Genomic DNA, 26,245 nt, shown 5'->3' with positions numbered 1-26,245 from the left:
CAGAAACCCAAGGCGTCTTGTCAATCTTGTTGATTGTTTGTATTCATGCTGGTATATCACTATTTTCTTCTTGGAAATGTCTAAGACATACAATCTTACATTTTCTGTAATGTGTTAATGGCTTTAAACGATTTTCTTTGACAAAAAGAAAACCAAGCCTCTGTAATTGTTAATTATATTCTAGAAAATCATTGACTTTAGTCAAAATATTTGCTTGATTCATGTCATGACAATTATAATGAATAAACTTTCTTACTTTCCAAGAGTAAGCAACTTATTTCATTCAGAAACGGGAATTTAAGGGACTTTTTTTCCAGCAAAACATTACACGTGTAATTTTATTTTTAATGCTGAACATGATTGGCAATTCGGTAGACAAGTCTGCATCAATAAGTTTAGCTATTAAAGGGAGTAAAATTGGTGGACATTCATTTGTGGGATTTTTTCAGATGTAAGGACGTAAAAAATGATTAAAAATGTTTGTCATCTATGTTACCCTTTCCTTCAGCTGTCTGGAGAGATGGCAAACACACACAGTCCTGACCAGTGTGGTCTACTTATTGCTTAACTGTCGCTACAAACAAGAAGAGCTACTAGGGGCCGAACTATTGATCCTGGGAACCATTGCATTCCTCATCCACAACAGAACAAAAGAAGCTGATACAGTTTCCAAATGCTTTACTGCCCTCAAGAAAACATCAATGCCCGACTGTTGGCCCAGTTTACATAGAAGGGAAAAACAAAGAACAAAGGAGTGGAAGTAGGGAAAGAATGGTCACCATTAAGCAGTTAGTCAAGAGAGCCAGATTTACTGTTTCTATTTCTACATGTTTTCCTCTGTGGATCAATGAGAAGCCAGTTCATTTTCTCCAACATCAATACAGCACACTGCGGTACAGTTTGCTCCCCTCCAACTACCTTTCATCCTGGCCACACTGGAGTTTGTGCATCCTCGAGGTAGCAGCTGCCCTCTCCAGCATAGTCCAGGATCAGCCACTCAACCTTTTTTATGGCACAACCTCAGCTGTGTAGAAGGAAATAGTGAAAGGGGAAAAAAGATGACCTCTTGTGTGGTTTGGGGCGATGTCTGCCTCCGTTACAGTTGCTTGTCGGAACTTTTTACAACCTTTTCCCAATTCTTGTCTGGTGGAAGGATGCTAAATGCTGGCCGGATTTTGCATTTCCTGCCCTTGTGTTTCACAAAGGAGGGAGTAGGGAGAGTTTAAAAAAAACGCTAGAGGATTTTGCTGATGCGCCCTCACTACTAACTTCCTGAAGCTATACAGTAACTCCTGCTCCTCATCGCCTCAAAACACATGTTTGAAAGCAGACAAACAACTGTCCAAAACACTCCAGGGCAAATGCAACCTCAAAACCAAGACCTTGACTTCTTCTTTTGGCATCATTTTCAGTCAATGAGGTAAACAATTCATGGATGGTGAAACACCAATATGTGTTTGAATATCTGTGTAAGGAGTGTATGTGAAACCTATTGCTCAGATTCCAGCGCCAGACCCTATTTAATTGGGCTTAAGTGAAGTGTTGTTGTTTTTGTGGCCTCTGCCCTTGCCTGCAGTTACCTGCTCCAACATGACCTCTCCAAAGAAACTGCCAGCACTGCCATTTGGGCTCGTGTGTTTGTGTCTTCCTGCAGGGTCCCCTGTGGCCCCCCAAGTGCCCAAACACACGACATGAATGTGCCCCCTCCTCCAGGCAAACAGATGTCCCCCTAAGCTACCATGTCCAAGATCACACACACTCACACATGCACACACAAATGCAGTATGTCCAAGGCAACAACAGTTTTCACAGAAGAAATGCTTACTAGCAATGTTAGAACGAATCAAAGCAAATCAGTTGATGTATTATTTTCTTTTCTCTCGTTTTTACATCTACAAAAATGTTCGCTCTTTGTTTAATCACATGCTATTTTAACACGAGGGTTTACTATGTACGTGGCAAAGTGTAGGGTCTTTCTTGTACACATTTGGTATTAAAAAAATATATATCCCATTTTTTTCACAACACCTTAAAGTAGTGGTCCCCAACCACCGGTCCGTGGACCAGTACCGGTCCGCGAGCTACCTAGTACCGGTCCATCAGAGTGAAAAAATATTAATGTTTTCAATCTCGGACTACTACTTGAAATGAGAAAAGTTGTTATAATAAGAATAAATTATTGCTGTTATGCTTGGGACCTGTTTTTTGCTGTAGATGGTGTCATTCGTGCAGAAGGCAAATGGGCAATTTTGCAGAGGGAAAAGTAAGTAGAGGTCAACAACAAATTATGGTGACCTTTTACTTCCCTTCAAGCAAATCAATGCATTATGAGGGTATGCTTAAGGAACCTTCTGCATTCTCCTTGATAACATATTGGATAAATATATGTAAAAGCATGCATCTTTAAATAAAAAAAAAGAGAGCGGGTGAGAGAACACTAGGATGAGGGTGAGGAAGAGAGAAAGCTTGAGGGTGGGGGATGCTTGCAACAGGCACGCACACACGTAGACATGAGTAGAAGTGCACATACACAATCAGAAATTGTTGATAATGTGCAGACATTCACCATTGGATGAACATCTTTCACTTTATTAGCATGACAAAGAACACAATCATTTTGGTTATGCCTGGATGCCATTTTCATTAACTTCACAATGATTTATTAACAAAAGTGTCAGAAATGCTGCAGAACCAGGAGTTTGAAAACCAAAAAGAAGCTTCAAGAAAAAAAAAAACATTTGAAAACAATACAATAATAATAAAACAAACCTGCAAAAATATGGAAAAGTCATCTTAGGGTGTGAATAATGAGAGACAATGAAAGAGGAGACAGGGGCAAGTAAGGGGTTAAAAGGTAGATGGTTTTATAACAGCCAATTCCATTCTAAATGTAAAGTATATCCAGTTAATTATGACATTCATTAGATTTTAACGCAGCACATTTCAAATTGAGACTCCCAGCTGGGAGATGTTCTGCAGTCGCTTAATAGGGAATTCCATCAGCCATGGAGGAAATTGGGGCTCATGTGGTTTTATATGCTGCTTTTGTTCATCCGCATACAGTACATGAAGCATATAAGAAAGAAGGGGAGCAGGAGCAAAGCCAATGACCCTTCAGCTTGTAGGAAACCTCCTCATTTAGTGAGGACATCCAAAATAAATAATCACAAACACTCGATCTAATGTGACACAACAATGATTGAACTACTTAATTATGGTTCCAAATCTAGTCATTTTTAATAAAAAACTTCCTGACTATTGTCTTTTATTATTAAAATGTTTTTTTCCTTGGTTAATCACATTAATGTGTGGTTTATAGAGTTGATTCTAGAAGAAAAATATGTAACTTTGTGCTGCATAAACACACACACACAATTGTGAATGACCAGCATCAGTGAAGAGGCAGGTGTGTTCATGCTGGCTGAGTCAGAATTCAAGAATGATGGATTTACTGGGGTGAATCAGCCCATCCAACCATTAGACAGACTAAAGCCAGCCATGAATATGGCCTATTCGGACCATACATATACTACATGGACGTATGAAGACTAATGACATGTATTTTCCCACATTATACTGATGGTATCTTTCATCGTCCCTCTGTCCAAATACAAATAAATGAAATAAAATAAACAAGGCAATAAAATTATGCTCAACAGGGCAATTTAGAAAGCAGCATAAATCAATCCTGGTAAGTACAAATATTTCTGTGCTGCGAGAATTTATATGTTTAATTACCGAGCTGAGGTGCCAGGCCTTGGCTTTACTCATTACAGTAAGATATATGAATGGAGGAAAGATTCCGGATACCACAGGACAAAAGGGAGGACAAAGTAATTAGCCGGTTCTTATTTAATGGGACTCTTTCTCAAGTCGTTCAACCCTCCCGCCGCGACTTCTTGTCCATATGCTTCAATTCAAAAGTCATTTTATAAAGGACCACTGGTGGCAGGTAGCACAGCGGCAATTAACACTGACAGGGAATTAAATTGTTAGGGATTGAAAATGATGTGTTACACATTCTGCAATATTTGATTGTCCAGCTTTTCATACAACCAAGGCCAAGAACCCCCCCAATCTACCCCCATTCCCTTTTCCCTTCTTCCGAGATGGATTTCCCTGCAACAACACGGAGCCAAATGCTGGGATTCCCTGCAGTGTGTGATGACACTGCTAGTTTTGGCAAATGTGTGCATTTGGCCAAAGTGTGTATTTACCCTCCCTTGGCCTGTAAGTGGACTTGGCTGCAAAATATCGCCATCCAAAGCCTGTGTGAGAATGTATGTGTGCTACCATGTATACAGTATGTGGCATTTTCGCTTAAGGACTGGATTGATACCAATTAATGGGACCCACATGTGCATGCATGTAAACGAATTGCAAAGGTCAGGTGACCAGTAAGGTTGAATGCAACTCAGCTTGTTTATTGGCAGTCGACCACATGTACTGTACATACACTCATTTCAACCATGCCAACCAGCCTGAGGGTATGGTTTGGCCCAGTGTATTTCTCACCGGACAGCAGTTGGCTGTGTGTGACCAATAGATGTTCACCGTCTGGCCACAAGTTTGTCTCATTTGGCAGGTTTCTTTATCATGTCTGCATGCTCTGTGTCCGGACCTCTTTGACCTCTATGTTAGTTGGCAGGTCTTTTCTATTTGCATCTGCAATTTGACTTTGAATTTTCTTATATCAGTTACTTTCTGTCTGAAGTTGCTTCCGAAAAATTGTCTTCTGAGTAAAGATGCAATTTGTGTGTTAATTTTCTGCTTCCAAATCCAATTTATAAACCGACTCGCATGAATCATCTTCTATTAACAAAACACAAGAGTGCGGTAAGGTGAGAACGCTCTTTGTTTCCCATTTTCTTTTCAGCTAATAGGTCTCTGGACCTCTTTTAGCCACATAAAAAAAACAACTTAAAGAAAACAGTCAAATTAGTGAATAAATCAATCTAATAAAAATACAATTATGATTCATATTTAAATACATATACATATACCATTTATAATTGAGATAATGTAGCCTACATACATTAAAACGCCGCCGACATATTTGAACACCAGGTCTTCATGAAGTTAAGTTTTTTGAAATTACCAAATGTAGTCATTTGCCCTAAAAAGGATTAGAGCTATAGGAACCGTAAAAGAATTACAGGTGGTGACGGGGGGGGATCAAGAAGAGAAACAAAAGGAAAGAAAAGCATTATCGGGAGGAGTAAAGCTCAAGAGGAGGAGCAGTGAAATCCCAAAACTAATCTGAGTATAATCAGGGCATTGCCCCAGTGTCCTAACCCTGTCTGCACACCGACACACACACCACTAAGCCTACCCCATAACCCCCAGTCTGTGGGCGGTGGTGTTCCCATGACCCAATTAACACATCTGGGTCAGCGGTATTCAACTCCACACTTCTGCAGACACACACAAAACGTCTAATGTAGGTTCAGGTAAGGCAGAGTGTGAAGATAATGGTTTTTATACCTCTCTTGTGATTTATTACTAAATTAGTAGACATATTGTAGCCATTTCTCAGAAAAGTCGCATTTCTGTGACATACACACAGGAGGTGAAAGGACTTGATGAACTGCAGGACTGTGTCATCACTTGTGGTTTATTTCCTGGCGTTTAGCCCCATTGAAATGTCAACATACACACAAGTTCACCTCCGTGCAAACAATCCTGCTTTTCATAACTTTTTTTTTTTATGAACACTAACCATTTCTTCTATTGCAGAATGTGAGAAAAAGATAAAAAGAAAATGGTATGTCATTCTTTTTAATTTAAGTGTGGGTTATAGGCCTGTATTTCAAAACAAAACAAAAAAGTTAAACTGTTTGAAGTGCTTTTGTGTTTGAGACAAGGGAGCAAAGGTGTGCTTTTGTGTTTGAGGCAAAAGGCTGGAGTGTCTCCTATTGTGTAAATATGTCTGTGTATGTGTTCAAGTCCCTCTTGCCAGATTTAAAAAACATCCGTAGCCCAGGTAAATGGCATGCTGTCCTCTTGCACATGCCCGGTGGCTTTCTTTTTTTCATCCCAGGAAAGAGTTCAGAGGGCCGGTTAGCACCATTCACTGCAGACCCCCAGGCATCAGTTGAACAGACAGCTTGAGAACACTCGTACACACACAAACACACACACACACACACACACACACACACACACACACATACACCAATGCTCATGCATTGTGAAAACTCATGGCCAAAGTTTTAAGTACTAATATACAGCAACCACAAACACAATCATCCATGCTCTAGGCTTTTCAAGATTCATGCATCTTCAACAATTCAGTATATATACGTACAAAAGAGACAAATATTTTGCATGCACATGCAAACACACACAGTTGGCCTTTGGCTATAGTGTTCAAACAGCCGTGATATTAAAATCCTGCAGTAGGTGGACCAGTCGGTTTTGTCGAGCTCTAAAGCAGGTTATTGATCAAGGTTAGTTTATTGTGAAAACTTTGCCTGTGGCATTGAGGCCTTAGTTGGTTGCAAGTGTTGTGTGTGTATGGCGTGTATGTGTTTTTATGGATGCAAGGGTTTTTTTTTTTTTCATTTGGTAGGCGCAATGGATTATAAGGTTAATTAGTGCATCAATTCACTGGATTTGTCGTGTGTTCTTTAATTTTTAACGTTTATTTATTTGTGGTATTTTTACTTATGCCAGAAGGTTAAACATATGGATGTTTGTGTTCAAAATAACTCAAGAAAGAATAAAAGGTATTAACACCAATTATAAGGAATATGTGTGAAATGAAAAATGTGATTTTGGGGTGATGAGTTTGAAGGTCACAGAGGTCAGGGAAAAAAAAAATGCAGATCTGCAAATAGGTCTACTCAGGCGCTCATCTAAAGTGAAAACTAAACCACTAATTACTCCGCATACTTCAATGATTTATCCTAATTTTAATTCAAATGCCGTGATGAAGGAAAATTAAACAGACAATACTTTATCATATAGTTGTTTCTTCAAGGGCGCCTGATTGATCTATTCTAGACACAGCACATCACATACAGAATAATGCCGGTTAGAGAGTCGGTCGTGGGGAAACTCAACATCTTGACTGTTGTATTAAAGACAGACTTTCTATGAATTGTCAAGATAAAAAATAGAAATAGGGAGCATGAACCACAAAAAAAGGTAAAACAGGATAAAAGCCAAATAGAATTGAAAAGAAAGAGTCAGTAATTCAGAACACAGGACAGATAGTTTTGTATGGTTCTTGGAACTCATTTTTAACTTGTACCTATTCCAACAGTTACTCTCCAAGGACGGAGGAGAGGCTGAATAAACATATTGCTGGTAGCTTCACGCTTCAGCCAGGTTACTCATTTGCTTATTTTGGAAACATTAAAAAAAAGACATTAAAAACCGTGTTTCCCCTTTCATCCATCCCCTGTCTCATCACTTCTTATGGGCCGTCTTAAGGCTGTTATAGAGATTAGGGCATGCAGCCGTCCTACTGACAAGGCAGTTAAATCTCCGCCTGCAGAAAAACCTGGCAGGAGCAATGGCAGAGCCGCTTTGGCTAACCGAAAAAGAGAGTCGGGTCAGGAAATAGCAACTTGGAAATGGTGTATTGAGGAGGTCGTCGGTTATGATTGAAGGCAGATGTCAGGAAAGCCCCAAATGGTTACTAAATAACTTCAAAATGACAATAGTAATAATGAAATATAACAGCAAAGAGAATCATGAAAATGAAGTGCATATTTTAAAAGGGATCCAAAACGTAGAAACCCATTTTTATTGTATTTTTGGGGGGCTATGAATTTAAGCATTTGCATCTTTTTGCAATGAATACAATAGACGTCCAATCCATTTGAACTTGGATGTTTGCAAGCAAATGAACACATGGTCATTTGCTGCCACTAAATAAAACTCTGTTAATCCACTGCCATCTCTCCAAATTCAAATGGATTGTACGCCTACCATCGTCAATATCACTAAAAGGGGGTCATGGAGACCTGCCAATATTCTAATCTGACAAAAACAATATTATCAATTCCTATTTTCACCATTCTGGAGAAAGTCAAGGCAATGTATTCATACCAGAATGCTGTCAAGCAGCTGTAAAATTGCCATGTAAATGACCAAATACTGTGGCGATTGCACTATGGCCGCTCAATGCTCAGACGTCTGTTTTCCTCCCACTGACTTTGACTGACACATGGCAAAAATATGGGAGCAGTGAAGAGCAGCTGCTCTTCTCTTGATCCAAGTGTAAATGTCATCAATAGTTCAAACAAGTTGGCAGAAGTCTTCTAGACTACTCTAATGAATAAATCCTAACCATACCGGGCAGCGGACCAGTACAGTTTCATGGGACATTTGGTGTTGGGCCATACAGAGAAATTGAACAAAGATCACAAATGAAGTTTAATTTTTGCAACTAAGAACATACGTCTGCACTTCTGTTCTGCAAAGAGACACATATAGCTTGACACTGATTTCATTTGCTCATTCCCTCATTTATTCATCCAAACTGGGTCCTGTTTTTGCATCTTTTGCTTGGCTGGATTCCATACACAAAAATTTAGACATTCATTATGATGGTTCAGTATATTTGTGTATAGGAATCTGTTTTATTTTCTGAGCATAGGAATTGGTTTTATTTCCTGTGTGTTTTTCTGTCATTCAGCTATCACCCACCACCTCAGTGTTGCAGATTAGGCTGCTTAGTGCTCACCGCAGGGCAAGCTAATCACTCAGGAAATATACGGGCCGATGAGGTTGGGGGAAGCAGAAAGAACTGGGAGAAGGAAGCAGAGTGGCATCCAACACCCCACCACTACCAACACCAAACCCTGCTAAATTCGCCGTCTAACCATCACAACCCCGCCAATCCCACCATTGTAATGCCCACAGGGCACAGTCACGGTGACATCAATTTGACGGTAATCTTTCACTGACACTTGTCTGTTTTTTCACTGTATTTTTCATTGGGAACGTCTGAACATCTGGACACAAAAAATCCAAATCCAGATATACCGACGTGAAAGAAGATTGTTACACTTACTAAGGCGTACGAGCAGCATAGCTCACTGGCGGTATACTGGGAAACCATGATTTAGGCCTAATAGTCTACAGGAACTCACTGGTTGCAGTTAATGATGGTAGGTGAACCAGAGTTGTAGTAAAAATAAACAGTTTTCACAATAGCCACTCTATATCTTTCCATAATACCCAAACTAAGAAACACATAATCAACCAGCTGTAAAAAAAAAAAAAAACCTTCCCACTCATCCAATGCTTTGAATGTTACTTAGTTTTTCAATAAAATAACTCAATGGTGCTCAAACCTGAACCATGCCAGGTAAAATGGGATTAGTATGTTTTGAATTTTTTTCTCAATATATTGAGACTGGGTATCAGAAGATCCTCAAACTAGCACATGAAGAATAAAAAATAAGATCAGGATATCCCTAGTTAAAATGGAAACATAGTAGTCATTTCTGTCGGGAGTGAACTGCATCAAAATCCAAAGTCACTTATTTACTGTTAAGTTCTTGATTAAGTCTTTAAGAAGCTATGTGTCCTCATGTGTTGGTAGGCTGAATGTAACACTCCAGACAAAAAGAAAAAAAAACAGATTTAAGAGTACTGTTGCTCGGTTTGAGCCAAACATCTCCATAAATCCTAATACATCGGCTTTCCCTGCGGAACATAAAAGAAAGGAGGGAGTGAATGCATTCCTTCTTATCTATCTGTCTTTCACTCTTTCCCCAGTGTGAGAGACAGAAGGGAATAAATGGCTCCTCTCTCCTCGGTGTGGGCTGACAGCGCAGCAGATGGTGGTTTAAGCAGTGAATTTATGAGCGCCACAATCTTAATGTTGCAGAAAGAAAAGAAAAGGACTTGCATCAAATGCCACTGACAAATGCACTTGCTAATATTAATGCACTCCTCATTCATCCAATATGCTGCCTAATTGCTTTTCTGTACACAGTAATATGGCACCTGCTGCTCAGTCCGGCTCTCGCATCAGGGGTGGGAAGGATAAGCAGGGAGTGATGAGGATGTGGAGAAAAAAGAAAGGGTGTTTCACTCACACTTTTTCTTTCAGTCATTCCTTTTTTTTAATGTTTTTGTTTTTTTCTCTCTTTCTGCCGCGTTAGATCCAAGGCTGCAGATCACGCACCAGACCTGTCAGCTCTCCTAATTAAAATTTCATACTTATAAGCTCGTAGAGGAAAAAAGTGAAAGTAAACAATCAATTATGAGTTTACAGCAGAGGCCATCACACACACATTCAGACAGTTTGACACACTAAAGGACCCGGAATCCTACTTTAAGTACAATCATACCTTGAAAATCCATGGACTTTATTAGAGCTTAACGAGGCCATCTTGCCTGCAGATCAAGCCTGAATCCAAAAAGACGAAGAGAAGCAGCACGGCTGTTCCATTACAGATTCTTGTAGTATGCCTAGTGTGAAAAGAAGAGAAAAAAAATTACCAAGACAGTCAAAAAGTATGTCACCTTCCGAGTTTTTACGGACTCGATTTTTTTTCGCACAGCAACAAATTAATGTAAGATATATTCTTGCAGCAACTGCATTCAACATTGAGCACATCTAGGAAAAACTACAAAAATCAGATTGTAAGAATATTCCCATCACTAGAATGTTCTTTTTGTCATAGCTTCGGTCTCTTTGGTGCTTTTTTTTTTTTCTTATGAAAGGGAGGAGGATTATTATTCATGCGTCTCCCTGCTGAAATCTGACGTTTTAAGAAGAAACAGACGAACATCATTATTTTAGTGCTTTGCATCACGTTTGGGGTGCATCAGGGGCCCATGCTAGCCCCCTATAGTCCCTCCATTATCTGCCCTCCAGCTGCTGTTAAATGCACTAAATTGTAAAATAATGAGTTTGTAAATTATACACAATTACGGATGCAAATTGAATAAATCCTCCAAACTATAGATTGTCCTTCCTCGTCGTATCATGTTAATTATTTTATGGAGATTAGTAGGTACGCATTCGGTTTGAAAAACTAATTTTTCCTGTTTGAACCATGTCAAATCACAATGGAATGTTGTAGTTTTTGTAGGTAAAATGTGGAGCATACTTGGTGAAGAATTGATTTACCAGTAAATACACATAACATGAATATTGTTAAGTGTATGCACACTAACATAAATATTTCAGTTGATATTTTTTTGTATTAAAGTGTTGACAAACAGAATGTTCCCATCAAAGACTATTTACATAAATACAGGGTTTACTGGCATACATGTATGAAATAATTTGTGTATATGGACTCTCAACCTTAAACCTAAGTTTTCTATAAGAAAAAGACAAAACTATATGGTAAATAAGAATTAAGTCATATTTATTTAATGTGAATTTATGGAGTGAAAAATAAAACAATAAATATTCTGATCAAATCATTGTAGCAGTTTATCTGAACAATTATTTGCATGTATAAAAACTATAAAAGTATACAAATAGTAATATCATAAACTAATAGGCGGGCAGTATATTTTCTAACACAACACACTTACAAATTCCCAATTTGAGAATACATAAAGTCCCTCGATGTTGATAAATTATACATACTGTATGTATGAGATAATACATTAGTCTGTGTATATAGATTTAGGTTGACATCCAACATTTAGAATTAAAATCCTCATTGAGCACTACCCCACTGTGTCAATGATCAATCTCAAAACAGCAAGTTGTAATAATGAGGCAGCAGACACCAGAAACATCAGACACAGTCAAACAGGATTCACTTTGAGGATCTGATATGCACACCTACTTTGTAACACTCCTTTCCCTAGTGTTTCTGTGGACGTGGGTAGATGTTTTTGCATGCATTTACGTCGTCACCGTGCACATTCTGCATGTGTGTATGTGCGTGCGTGTGTGTCAGATTGTCTACGTGTGTACGAGCACTAGCTAACTCTTTTATGCGTGAAATGGAGAACACTATGCACCTGAAGGCACACGTCAACATGCCAGAACAGCCATCAGCTCAGGACTTGAGTCATATCCAGCTGTTTACGCACACAATCATACAAGCAGACACTAAATCATTCCTGGCCGTGTTTGAGTATAAATACGAGAATAAAGAATCGATATAATTAAAGTGATAAAATGATTCTCTTTTTATGGCACTATTCCGCCCTCATTACAGCTTGTGCAATCAAGTGTGATTTTCCCCGTGAGAAAAATATGTGGTATTACTTTAAAGGATAAAAGTGTCCCTCACATCCTACATTTGGTTCCAATAAAGCATGTGATTGTCGATAGCAAAATAACACTGAGTGAAATTACTGATGTTATTGAAACACCGTGTGATCACGAAAATGATTTCTCTGAAGAGCTTGGTAAATTATTCCGGAACTCAAAGTGGCACCCGGAGAGTGCAGACCAACACTAAGGTGCATGTTTGAAATGCATAGTTACAATATGCTATCTTCTTCAAATGTGTGCTTGTGGTACACATTTACAGAACTTTATCCCAAATGAATTGATTGACTAATAAATGTACAAATCATAATAAGAAAATCATCAATCTTAATCCTCATTAATGGAATTTTACCATCCAAAATCCTTTGTAACAGTCAACTAATTACCAAAACTCACAGATCAAGTATCGTTATAATCAGATTAGACAGAAAAGGAGAAGAAAAATACTTTTTTGAAGATTTAAGGCTTCTTTTTGCTTAATTTTTTTTTGTAAAACATTTCACATACATCTCATTTTGGATCTTTTCCATGGATAATATTTTATTTTCACCTTCTCTCTCTATCTTTTTTTGTTTTTAAATGACTCTACTCTCTCTGTTGCCTCCCCTCTCTGTGCCAACGGAGAGCTTTGCTTCAAAATGCTGGCTTTAATTTTTAATGAAACACTTGTGTTGCTGCACCTGGGCACATTGGCCAAGCTGGTCCATCAGGTAAGGGTTCCCCCGAGGGTCATTAAAGTATAGATGCAGCGCATATCGGGCCTGCTTGGGTGCCAGGATTTTTCAATAGGGCCTTCAGTATCACCTCCCATCAAGGCATGTGTGTTTTTAATGCTACGTCTGTATACTTGTCACTTTTGGGGATTTTTTCTATGTGCTCCGTAATTATCAAGTTGAGGTAAATTACCGAGCACGGTATTTGTAGCTGCCACATAGCTTAGTGTATATGCCCAGTTGTTTTGTGCTTAAAAAAAGCGAGCATTTTTTATATATACCATTTATTAGAATAATAAATGAGCAACTTATAGGACTGCTGTTAGATTTGTTAGCCTGATGGTGTTGGACGAAGAGAATATGCCTTGATATGACTTACATCTCCGTCTACTGGAATCATTCATTGCAATGCCGTTGGCTTTCATGTGCGCCAATTATCCGCTAGTGGCCAACACAAGCAACATCTCATGGTGCATCTAACATACTCAAAATTTTAATTACCCCCAAAGGTTACTGTAAAGTGTCCTTGGGTGCCTTGAAAAGCACTATAATCCTGGAAATATAAGATATCAGTAATGCTGTAATTGTTTCATTTTTACTGCAAAACATATTCTAAGTCAAATTAGGTACTGCATTGTCACTTTTGAATTGAGAAATCTAGAATTGCAAAATATATTAAATTAAAAGAGTTTGCAAACAAATCCGAACAATTCTACAACTACCTCAATTAACCTAAAGAACAGAATCGGGCTTAATTTTGAAATAATCATCAATATTTATTTTGCAAATTAATTAATTATTAGAACAAGGTGATGTCGGACCCTGCCTAAGTTCCTTTTGGGGTATGTGTGAAACTACACGACATCTATCTTAAAAGTACAGACAATGTCTCACCATTTGCCCTTCTACCTGAAATAGCCTGATCCCTGAGGGGAGTAGTGCTTTAATATGGTCAAACCCACACTTATAAATGTGTGCACATATACTCACTCACCTACACTTATATAAACACCCCCCCCCCCTATACACACACACGCACACACACATAAGCATTGGTAAGTGGTCCCACAGCCTAATGGAGTTTAATTACTCCCAGCGCATCCATCAGGGGCTCCAGTTGGGGAGTGGAGTATTTTATCACCACTTTTAAGGGTTATTAGTACAAATACACTGTCACCCTGCATTACCACTGCAGAGTTTTAGGGTTCTATGTCCTCACCACATTCATTATAATCTCTATCAATATCTATCAGAACCGTATGCTCCCTGCTTTTACCTCGTCCCTCAATATCCTCTCCCAGCACTTTCTCTGCCATCAAAAGACCCTGTATCAACTACTCTTATACGTGTCCTGTTCTTTCCCATTTCTCTGATTCACACACACACACACACACACATCTCTAAAACTTTTACTCCATTTGTTCTCTCTGTCTCTTTCTCAACGACGTGGTCATGGCCATAGCTAGCCAGTGTTTCTAAAGCACTATAATGCCAACAGTTGTGCCCGTAAAAAGGGAACTAGCACTTAAGTCCAGACTTAAGTCTTTTTAAAAAATAAATCTGGGACTAGAGAGTTACTGACATCTTGACCAGCATTATGTAGGGTTAGTTGAAGAAACTTTACTTGATAAAATGTATACATTGGTGGTATAAAAATAAGTTTAAAAAAAAATAAAAGTAGCAACATAATTTGAAATGGTTAAAGGCACTGTAATGCTCAGAATGCTTGAATTTGCATGTTGTAAGCAAAAATCCTAAAGCAAAAGTCAACACCTAGCAGTAGAAATAACCTTAATGTGAAAGATAGTTTTGCAAAGTATGCAAATTGTACATTTCTTAGACCTTCTGCACTTAGCCCCTTATGCACTTTTAGTCTTAGTATGTTGTAAGCAAAGATTTTAAAGCACTAGTCAACACTTAGCAGTATAAATAACCTTAATGTGAAAGATAGTTTCACAAATTATGCAAATCACACATTTCTTAGAACTCTGATAATAGAGAGAAAATGTGTAAACCCCCCAAAAAATGGCACTGCTTCCAAGTGCAGCCATTGTGAGTAAGCTGATCAACTCAAAACAGGTAAAAAAGTAGGTACGAAAATACATATCAGGGTTAAAATCTTGACATTACTTTGTTGTAGCTGTTGACCACATGTTTGAAAGCTACAGAAGGTTATTTGAAGGTAAATATACACTGCTTGGATTGGCTAAGTGGCATAGTTATAATGCTTGCACACCATTTATGTCCCTTAACCGCACCTGGCAAAATTGTTCTTGGGTGCTTTGCCATTATAAAGCAAGCTTCTAGATTATGCAGGCAAGGCTCCTACCCTGCCTGAAAAATCGGCGTTGCAATTTAAGTTTGAAGTTCATATATAGCGGCAAATTCCAATTTAAAGAGATTACAAAGTGAAACAGTAAAATCCTGCTGCTAAACCCACCTCATAGCCCTGCAGGTAATGAGATTTATGTTTTGTTTTGAAATTTTAACTCTGCATATATGGCCCTCACACTATGCGTGCATCAGCATTTAAATGAGCACACGTACACAAAAAGACATACAGATCATTAAAAGACAACCATATTAGCACCATATGTTAAATATGTTACTCCATCCTCAATACAATTTCCTACCTAAACCACCATCTAACCAGGTGGCTGTTTATCCTCCTTTAATTACATCTTTTTTTTCCCAAGGATCATAAAATAAAAATCTATACTCTCATTCCCTGGGCGCTCATTATCCAGTTGCAGTATGCAATAATGAAATCAAAGAACAGTGTAATGAACATTGGAATTTGACCCTATATTGTTTGGGCAGTGCAAAAGGTCGGGGAAATTAATTGTGCCTACTGTTGCTGTGGAAGAATGAAGAAAAAAAGAGCAGGGAAATGAAGAGAAGAGTAAAGGTTATGTAGAGAATGAGAGGGCATAAGTATCTTAAACCGTTTTACTTTGTTTATGGTGGAAAATAGTGATTTATTTGTTTTCCTCTTGTTCACATAACTGAATTTACTGGCAGATGTGTGCTTATAGCTCCATAGATAAGAATCTGCTTTTCTCCATTGAGCTCCAAATGTGTGTGTGTGTGTGCGTGCGTGAGTGTGAGTGAATGTCAAGATGAAACACCTCCAGCCCTCGCTGTCATTTTGAGAACAAAAGCACACTGCACTACATACCAGTCCAAGTTGGGTTGTGCCCTGTTATTTATGGAAAACGAGGAGTGTATGGATTAAAGAGATGATGCCAAGACTAAGAACAGCAACAAAAAAAGACGTGATTCATTTCCCAAACCACAGAAAAGCCAAAGGACAAACAAATCAATGGCAGTTTGGATGATATCTGGCCTTAAGCATTGACAGGCCCCGGAGTAGTTGGCAAGAATGTAAATGTGAAAAGTGCAGTTTTCTTCATCGGCAGCTTTGCTGTCCAAAGTGTTAATGTGCTTTTTTTTCCTCACAATTAAACACTTCAGAATATGTGCCTTTAAATCAGACCCAGTGGGCTAAATACATATATTTTCTCTCTTCATCTGAAAGGATTAAGCTGACAAAGTGATGTTAGTAATTTTCTACGACAACAGGGAGATGCATCAAATTCAAAACCATCCAAAACAATCAAATAATGCAGTGGATAAATGATGTCACACTATAAAATCTATGGCTTATTGTCTGGGCAGAGGGCCAATTCACATCACTGCACTGGTTATGGAAAACAGCGGGAACGCTTCTAACGTGAGCTCGTCATCAATATACAACACCCGCTACTGTTTTACAATGTAAATCTGATACGTAAAGCGTTCGGGCGTTTGCAGCATGCGGCCACATGTGAGGAACGGGGGGTGGGAGGGGGGAAAGAGGAGGGAAAGAAGGGTGCGCAAAAAGGAGCCCATCTCTGGCTGACTGCCACTCATCTGGGCACCTTCTCTAAGCAGGGCAGAAAATCAGACACGCCAGGAAAGAATTAAAGGAGAAGAGAGAGGGAGAGAAAAAGAAAAATGATTTTTTTTCTTTTTCTTTTTTTTTTTTTTTTTTTATAAATAGCAAGGCTTGCCAGAAGGCAGAGGAAATGAGAGCAAGTGAGCGCTGGAAAAGAAGGGCTTGAGCTTGACACGGGGCTTAAAATTGAGAGGGGGCGGAAAGAAGGGACCTACTGCGTGAAAATGTCTCCAACCAAAGCAAGGATTAGTGTTCCAACCTCCTCCACCGCCAACATCCGCCAGTACAACTAATCACCTTCCCAGCTTCTCTCTCTACTACTCTTCTTTTCTCATGTCCCTTTTTTTAACTCTGCTTATCCCCCTCTCAAGCTTCTACTCTTTGATTGAAGTCATCGGCTGTTATTGACGGTACTAGCCATCCAATTTATCTTGATCGGGAATAAACTGTTCTTCATTTGCTGTCCCCCAGTCAAAACGATTTGGACGTCTACTGTCGGCAATTCTGCTGAAACTTTAGACATCACAGACAGTCCTCACAGTTTAAAGGAATTGGATATATATCAATGTCAATGGTAAGTACCGTAACTACGAAATAATAATGACGATGGCCTGGTACTCAAACAAGATTCAACAAATGTTTTGGATCATTGGAGTTACATAACAAGTCCTCAATTAATCAATCAACACTGAGAAAAACAATAATAAAAATAATAACAATAAAAATTGGGCTCACAAAGGGATAAAAGAGAACATGCAAACTCCACATAAGAAGATCCAGACTTGAACCCTCAATATCAGAACTGTTAGGCCAATGGGCTAACCACTCGTCCAATGGGGTGCCCAATTTTTATTAAAATATATAAAAAATAACGAGCAATATTAAAACAAATATTATCATTGAAATGTCATTTTGTATACTAGATGTGTACATCATGTTTTGGGTCATGTAAGCCATATCATTAAGTCATTTAATAAAAGGGCGACCTTAGTGACCCCAAAATAAGAAGTTGACATATTATGTGGACGCCAGGTCTTTATATTTAGCTTTTTTTTAAAATAATTAAAACCAAAATTTAGTGACTCTATTTAAAGTATAATTTCATCATTATTAGGGATGAATTCAAAAGATAGGAGCCATCATGAGCTGTAAGGGCTGAGGTGTTTGTTTCCAAGTCTTGTGAATGTATGAGTACGCAAACATGTATAGAAAAGTAAAATCCCCCCCCAAAAAAACACCAATCCCTACTCTGTGTCCCCTCCCGTACTTTTTCTATGTCACTGTCACTCTAGCCCTCCTTCTATGATCATAGAGCCCCACCTACTCCACCTGTCAGACACTCCCTCCTCCCATCTCTCCTTCTCCTCCCTCCCTGGCTTCTCTTCTTCCGTTTGAGGCTGCCATATATTTCCTCTCTTGTGACAAGCCTTCTCACAAATATGGCGGTGGCATAAACATAAACAAGTCAAATTGATCACACAATGAGCCAGACGGTGGATTTTGGAAGAAGTGAAGGGGGGCGGGGTGAGTTTGGGGGTTCTGAAACAGACAGGAACGATTAAGCTTCTTTCTCTTTTTCCCAAGCTTGATCTTTCTTATTCCGTTTGTGCTGAAGTGAGGTGGGGATGTGGGGGTGGGCTTGGGGGGGGGAGGCTAGTTGCAGAACCATCCTGGAAGAAAGCGACACTTCATAAGCAGATGCCTGGCATACGATTGCAGTCGGGGGAGTGTGTGAATTCATTCTCCGCCGCTATAAATACACGTCGTGTCTGTGTATAGGTGCGAGCACAAAATGTAATTAGGCAGTGAGGCAGAAAAGCAAGCTGCCTTTCTCAGTGTTTGCATATTTTGTCCACAAATAATGGAGTACAAAAGCAACGAGAGGAAAAAATCTCTCTTGAATATTCATTTACAAAATAACGGTTTGCTGATAAGGCCAAGGCATGTGATAATCAATTAGCTAAATGTTCTACAAAAACCTGCCATGAGGTTGGAAGGGGGGTTGGAGGGGAGGGGGGTGGGCTATAATGATAAATATGCACAAGCACATTTCTATCTTACACGAAGCGGGATGACAAATTCAGCAGAAGTCAGTGCTGAATAACCAAACAACATTAGACTAGATGGAATATCACAAAGAACACAAAGAAAGAAGAAATATGTATTTGTAAAGACAGTTCTGTTTCAAGTGTTTGTATGATAAGAGTTTGTTTAACATACCGTGTATTTAAATGCACCTGCTGGTGCCTGTGTGCGTAGGATGAGGAATGTTGTACTCAGATTCAGAGTTCGAGTGAGAGTATGTGCGTGTACGCGCGTGTGTGTGTATTCATGAAACAGTTGGCGAGGTCAAAAGGAGCACAATAGCATCAAGGTAGTTTAACCAAGAATAGTTCTTTTATTTATATATTCTACCTAAACTAATGTTTGACTATTTTTGGTCTTTTATAATAAATAGTTTTGTTTAGCTGATATCCATCTTTACTTGTGTATATTTATGAATTAATGAAGTAATAAAATGTTAACAAAAAACAAAATAATGTTTAAAATAAATATAAGCATATATCCACTTTTAGTATGGCACTCACTAAAATGCTGATGTTTAATTTTTTTCCCTAATAGTTTTTACCCATTGCCTGTCATTGACAATTTCATTCTACTTATGGTTGTGATGGCTCATGTTTGCCATTGAGATTGACAGCATCAGATGTCCAATCCATTTTAATTGGGTAGTTCTGCCACATTCCCCTAGTCAAAACAGATTGGACATCCACTGCCGTCAATGGCATCCAAAGAGACAAATGAGTCGCCCAGCAAAGGAGGTTATGTTCGACACATAAATGAAATAATTTACATGATCGTCTACTAATGTTCACAGATTAATTTCCTATCAATCATCCAATTTATGATTTGAATAGCTAAATCAGCCCTAAATCCCCGCGTGTATCTGTGTGGAAATATGCATGTAATTTCTTTTAGAAGCCCTATTAAAGTGCATGTCCAGTGTAATTAAGTGGTATTGCAGCAGCAGCAAAGCTACAGTATTATGCATTGCCGTTAGTACTGCTACACTGGTACTGCATGTGAAACCAATTAGGATACATGCAATTAGGGCTTGTTTCTATTAATAACAGCTAACAAATACTCATGTAAGTTATGCACAGCTGGTGTCAAAATGAAGAATAAACGCTGCCACAGTGGCTTTCTTTCCTCTCCCAAAGGCCTTGAGTTGTTATGTTCTCATGCATGACGGGCCGTCCTCTGCTGGCCGTCAAGTGAAATACAGTTGACCCTGTCTCAGTGACTTCCTACAATCGTCCGGCCCTGGAACAAAGAGGCAATAGTGTGCCAAAAAGGAGCATCACTCTCTCTCTCTCTGTGTCCTCTAGGGAGGACAAGGGAAAGGCATCCAAGGGGTGGGGAAAGGAGGACTATGGGGGTCCACCAAGTAGAGCAATGCAGATGTGCTCTGTCGACAACTCACAGCCGAACCCGTGCATCGGGCTCCATTGTGCGCCCTTGGGTATGCGTGCGAGGGTGTTGAATAAGAGAGGATATTGGGAGGGTGGCGGTTGTTGGCATCGTAGGGTGGGCTGGTACGACATCTGTCATCATATCATCATTGCTGTCACATCACAGAACAAATGGGCTGTGAGATTTTAACAGCCTAAAATACAAGCGATGGCAAAAGGTGCCGTTACGTCTGATCTATTGCTGCTGTTTTGTGCCTTTTTCAATCAAGCACAAAGCTCTGACCAACACGTCAACTCGTGAAAATCTTGAAATGGGAAATGTTTATAGGAGGAGAGCTCAGAGAGGCAAATCTGACAACTCAGAGATAAATGTAAAAAGTCCCCACAAGCTTTTGAATGGGAACGACCTTGTCGGAGGCCCAAAGTCACTTTTCCGTGTGTAGAACTGCCACTTCTGCACGATAATGAGTGCTTTGACTTAAAGACGGCAACATATTTTTTTTAATTTCTTCCATCACACATTTTAATTTTGAAGCGGGTCACCACACTGAGACAAGGTGTTCTCTAATGAAACCTTGGCGGTGAAGAACTCTATCCTCTACTTTGCAAACCTGGCGCCTATGTGACAAGACGACCCGCTTTGTTGCCAGGCGAATGACGGAGTGCTTTGAACTGCTGACTGACAACGTGAGGAAGCCGTTCCAGCCATAAATGTAAATTATTGTTACTTACACGTTTAACCCAGCACCTACAACCCCCATCTTTTTTTCTCCTCACCCAGTTCTCATTGGGTTTTTGCACTAGTTTGTAGGACCATGAAGGGGGTGGGGGTACAAAACTGACATCATGTTGCCCTCTTTTGGAATGAATTTGAAACTGCATGTGACTGTTTTATCACCTCAAAGGCAGAAAAAGCAGTACATCTATTCTCAAAAGCAAAGGCATAAGTTTGTATACATAGTGGATATATTTTTTTTCATAAGAGGTTAAATTGTGAAGTATTTCCAAAAGAAATCAACCATCTTATTACAGAAGGCAACTATGTTAACAATCTAACAAAAATGTCCAGACTCTTAATGGAAAATGTCATTAAAGATGACCATGCCTAGTTTTTTTCCCCATTTTTCTCTCCAAAAGCATGCAAACAAGAATACAGATTTTACTCATTTTATACTCAAGAGTAACTGGTATATGCTAAAATTGTCAATGCATTTGCAATATTACGCAAAAAAATACTAAAATGTCAGTCAGCGTGTTGTCTTTTAAAATTGAAGGTGTGCTAATAATCACAATGAAGAAAAAGTGCATTGAGTTTATATTGCTGTTTTTATTATTAGCATGCAGTATAGTGCGTCTAATTTATCAAGAAATCAAAATAATGGTGCGTGCAGCACAAGAGGACTCCATACAGGTGCAAAATATCACCAAGAATAGTCAATGTGAGGTTTGATTGAAAGAATAAAATGATTTTAAATTAGAGATTGATGTTTGAATTCCAAAATTGATCGTATTTTACATACAGCCACTTCAGGGCTGAATTCGCTGGCACCGCCTGTCATTAGGCAACAATCCAAGATTTTTCCACCAGATGCATCTCGACGGAATCAATAGAGCCCTCACGGCATATCATTAACGTAACTATTTTAATTACTTCAGTTATTAATTTTGCCATAATATCAAGGATAATATAAAATGTTGAGGGAGGTGAAAAGAAAATCATCACAAATGCATCACTTGCAAAAAAAAAAAAGTCAATCTTGTAATGGATATTCCAATAACACCAAAGCACTGCCACCCTATTTTATTCTCATGCATATCCAACAATCATTTTCTGCATTCATTTGGAAAATATATATATAGAAATACACCCAGCATATTTCACATGGTTGCCCGAGACCGAGGCAAAACAATATGGATTTGTGTTGCCTTGCAAACAATTTTAATAAAAAGCAATTGATTGGGCATCGAGCAGCTAGCCGTAGGCGTGAAGCACCAGACCCCAGTGGGTCCCGATCATTAAAGTCCTCAACTGCTGGCGCAAATTTGTTCAATAAGGCACTGGAACTCATGCTTCAGGGTTTGATTGTGATACCGCTATGTCAAGCTGTTTGTGGCTGCTTCACAGACCGCAAACGACTCAAGTGTTCTGAAAAGCAGACAGCCAATTTTGCTGAAACATGATAGTCATATGTGATTGGAAAGATAAATAGTGCAATTCTATCTCATCTTCAATGAGGTTAAATGAGGAATATAATAAATGGAAGCGCAGATGAGTCTGCCCAGACATTGATGGCAAATATCACGTTACAAGAATATGCAAGATAATAACTAAGGTGACAGCCCTTAGATTTCAAAATGATATCTATGCTCAGGTTGTATCATAAACACAGAGTCAAAAACTAACTTTTCTGCGACAAACTTCCTAACAATTTCTCCACATATTATACAATAGTATGTCCATGAAGGTAGATTCATGGACATACTTTCTGGAGTCAGGAATAAAAGCTTTGGTCCTGTGACACAGTTTTTAATTACCAGGTACTTTATTTATGCTTAGTATTTCAATTTCTCACTACAAAGCTGGTAATGATATTCAAAATGCCTGCTGGCAACTGTGAATCCTTATTGTCTGCCGTCTTTCCTTCCCTCTAAAATATGAATACCTAGTTTTATACGGCTTATTTGTCCTGCAGTCACTTTGTAAAATCTTTATTCTGTGGCACATATATTTTTAAATGTGAGCCTCGCTGGAAGGAATGGCAATAAAGGGTTTTTGGGGGGTTGTGAGGAGGATCAATGTAGAATGTATTATCCTGCACTGCTGAGACTGACTTCAATAATAAAAGAATTGATCCTTTAAAGTGAAGCTTATTCTGGGCCAGCATGTTAAAGGAGGACGTTCCATTTCAATACTACACAGATGGAGAATCACAGCAGGTTATTTCAACCCCTATCCCAAAACTTGTATATTATTTCAAACCCATGTCAGATTCAGATAGCAATTACAATGTAGAATCGCACACAATCTAGAGAAGCATGTCCAACAATAAAGCCAATGGGATAAGCAAGCTAGACGATGGTATGCATAAGACAAAAAAAGACAAAAGGGATGTGTCAAAAACAGATTGTGTTAGAAATTCACTTCATACATTCACCTGACTAAAATCATTTTGGCAAGTAGAAGATATTTTCTAATAAAACAAGGTTTACAAGTGGACTCTGTGTTACTACTGTCTTAAAATGTGAAATGAGCAAAGCAATAAATTTAGCTAGAAGATGACATTTTTGTATTTTTTTTTTTAGGAAACTTCCATGCTATGCTGACTTATTGGTTCAAGAAAGACTTTTGGTCAAATGTGTGAACATATTTATAGTGTCATTTGTTGAAATATTATGAAGAAAATAGGATGTGTGTAAATATGCAAAGATATTGACCTAGGTATATGAGCTAATGGCATTTGTTTAATTTAAATCTTGTTTTTTTTTTTTTGGTCAAAAACAATGGCTGGCTTTTTTTGTGGTGGTCCAAGAAATTATGTGGTTTTGTGAGTCACAGTTTTATGATAATAGCAAGTGAGGAGGGTTGGAGGGTTTTATTTTTTAGTGATGTCTCGGGTCCAAGGCGAATGATGTTAGGTGTGAAAGGAGAAATGTTTTGTTGTGATTTGAATAAGCAATGTCAATGTGTAAGGTTAAATGTACCAATGGAAAGGAATGGGGGAGCTTTTGTCCAACTTTGCTGGACCTGTGCGTTTTTTGGCACCGACTTATTTTTTATATAGATGTAGAAGATTGCATTTTGAAATTTTGTCAGTGTTGTAAAGCCAAAAACACACAAGAAATCCAACTTTCCATCTCTTGCCTTGGTCACCCATAGATGGATAAGGTGTGGGGGGCCAAGGTAGATACACTCTATAATCCCATCACCTCTTGTTAGTCAGCTGTCCAGACGGAAAGCATTCTATGAAACCTGTAATCCATGGCTAAACCCTCTCGCACCGCCCTACCACTTATCGGGAAACGCACACACACGCACACACACGCACGCACACACACACACACACACACACACACACACACACACACACACAGACTACTTCAAGATGCTTAAAACGAGTGATGGCTTGTTGAAACGTATACAATAAAAGACACGTGCACATCTTGGTCATTGTGTTATATCAGACAACCAGCATGCCTTATTCATTTTCTGTAAGAATAACATTAAAAAAAATACATGTACTCAAAAACTGAACGTTACTTTTTAATCATCTTGCACATACACCGTGGAGAGGGTAAAAATGTATATATCATATTTCAATCTAAACCAAAAAACTGTTAAAACAGGTTTTCAAACTGAACACAAAATGTTGCCCCAGTCAAAGCGGGACATAAAAAGAACCCTAAGAATTACATAACAGTACATGCCCAAAATACGAATTACTTCAATCATTCAATCAGTCAGCAGCCCAGGGAACAACAATGATCGTGATCATTCAAGTACGTTCAAAGCATAATGCAAAACAATAAGTGTGAGGAGAAATGCATATTGGACACTCTTCTTTCCTTGCTTCAAAGCAGAGAGAGAGAGAGAGCGCGAGAGCAAGATAGAGAGAGCGAGAGAGAGAGAGAATGGAAGGGTAGAGGACCCACACGATGTAGTTCCAGCCAATTGCATTCCAGAGAAGTGACCATGGCCAATGACAAACAAAGCACCATAGATCATTCCCCATGCAGACATCAGTGGAGATGAAGGAAGTGAGAGCAGAGTCAGAGGCAGAGAAGAAGCAGACCAAGGAAGAAGACAAGAAAAAGCTCGGCACCAAATGTGCATATGCTTTTCTCCTATCCACCCTCGCTAACATTTTAATGCAGTTTTTGCAACTGGATTGCGATGAAAGCCAGTCATGCCGCATGCTTTTAGATTTTCCTTCCAAAGAATAAGCAATGGAGAAAGGCTGCGAGAGAAGAAGGGAAGAATGACGATTCTTCCCCTACGGCTACATTGCTTGCATGCCCTATAAAATAAATCCTCTGATTGTTCCAATTTCCTTAAGAGAACCATAAAAAAAATCGCAACACTTACCCGATCCCAGACACAACATTCAGGATCATTAGAGCCCACTGTGCACCACATCAGAAAGCTGATCTATTACTCCAAACCAGATGTGCAAGAAGGGGTTGTGAGGTTCTCTCTCTTTTGTTTGGGAGCTGAATATGCTAGGATCCGCTGTTTGCATCAACTGGCTGTTTGTTGCAGCTTTGAAGCAGGTGGATGACAAAACATCAATCTTTCTAGGCACATTGTGTGCGGCAAACATGCATTGAAGCACGTCACTCACTGGGTCTTTACAGCGCATTGACACATTTGTATTATGTTCTAACACATTCAGGGTGGAATAGGAGTTAAAAAGATACAGGAGGTGTAGCATTATGGAGTATTAATGTTGTTTTTGCTATAATTGGATAGTTTGCCATACAAGAGGTGACTTGATACATATGGAAGATGTTAAAATGTGAATTTACAGTAGCAGTTCGGGAATAAACAGATCTCAGAACTGTGAGGTGAACCTGCTAACAACTCTGTTACCGTGCCACCTATCCTTTTTTTATTTTCACTTTTATTTCTCTATTCATTTTCCATTCATTTTATGTACCACTTATCCTCACAAGAGATGCGGGGGTGTTCGAGTCTATCCCAGCCAACTATAAACACCAGGCTTGGGACACCCTGATTTGGTTGCCAGCCAATTGCAGGTCACAAGAAGATGGACAAGGTCAATTTAGGGTGTTCACCAAGCCCACCCTGCATGTTTTTTGGGAAGTGGGAGGTAACCAGAGTACCCGGAAGAAACCCACAAAGGCCCAGTGAGACCATGCAAACTGTTGGTGGAGCCATCTTTATATCAGCAATGAA

The 26,245-nt window shown here is 39.0% G+C and overlaps 1 long non-coding RNA gene across 6 annotated transcripts in view; it reads right to left on the bottom strand.

Annotated features, from left to right (window-relative positions):
- Positions 1-26,245, bottom strand: part of LOC144204988 (uncharacterized) — a 231,982-nt gene that overhangs the window by 205,142 nt on the left and 595 nt on the right. For all 6 annotated transcript variants that reach the window (XR_013327983.1, XR_013327982.1, XR_013327981.1 and 3 more), the window contains exon 2: positions 10,314-10,434. This is a non-coding gene — a long non-coding RNA (uncharacterized LOC144204988). The remainder of the gene's footprint in view (positions 1-10,313; positions 10,435-26,245) is intronic.

Source organism: Stigmatopora nigra, chromosome 12 (assembly GCF_051989575.1).
Source record: "Stigmatopora nigra isolate UIUO_SnigA chromosome 12, RoL_Snig_1.1, whole genome shotgun sequence".
NCBI classification, from domain to species: domain Eukaryota; kingdom Metazoa; phylum Chordata; class Actinopteri; order Syngnathiformes; family Syngnathidae; genus Stigmatopora; species Stigmatopora nigra.
The sequence above is the reverse complement of the archived record's forward strand: the minus strand, read 5'-3'. Positions and strand labels throughout refer to the sequence as shown.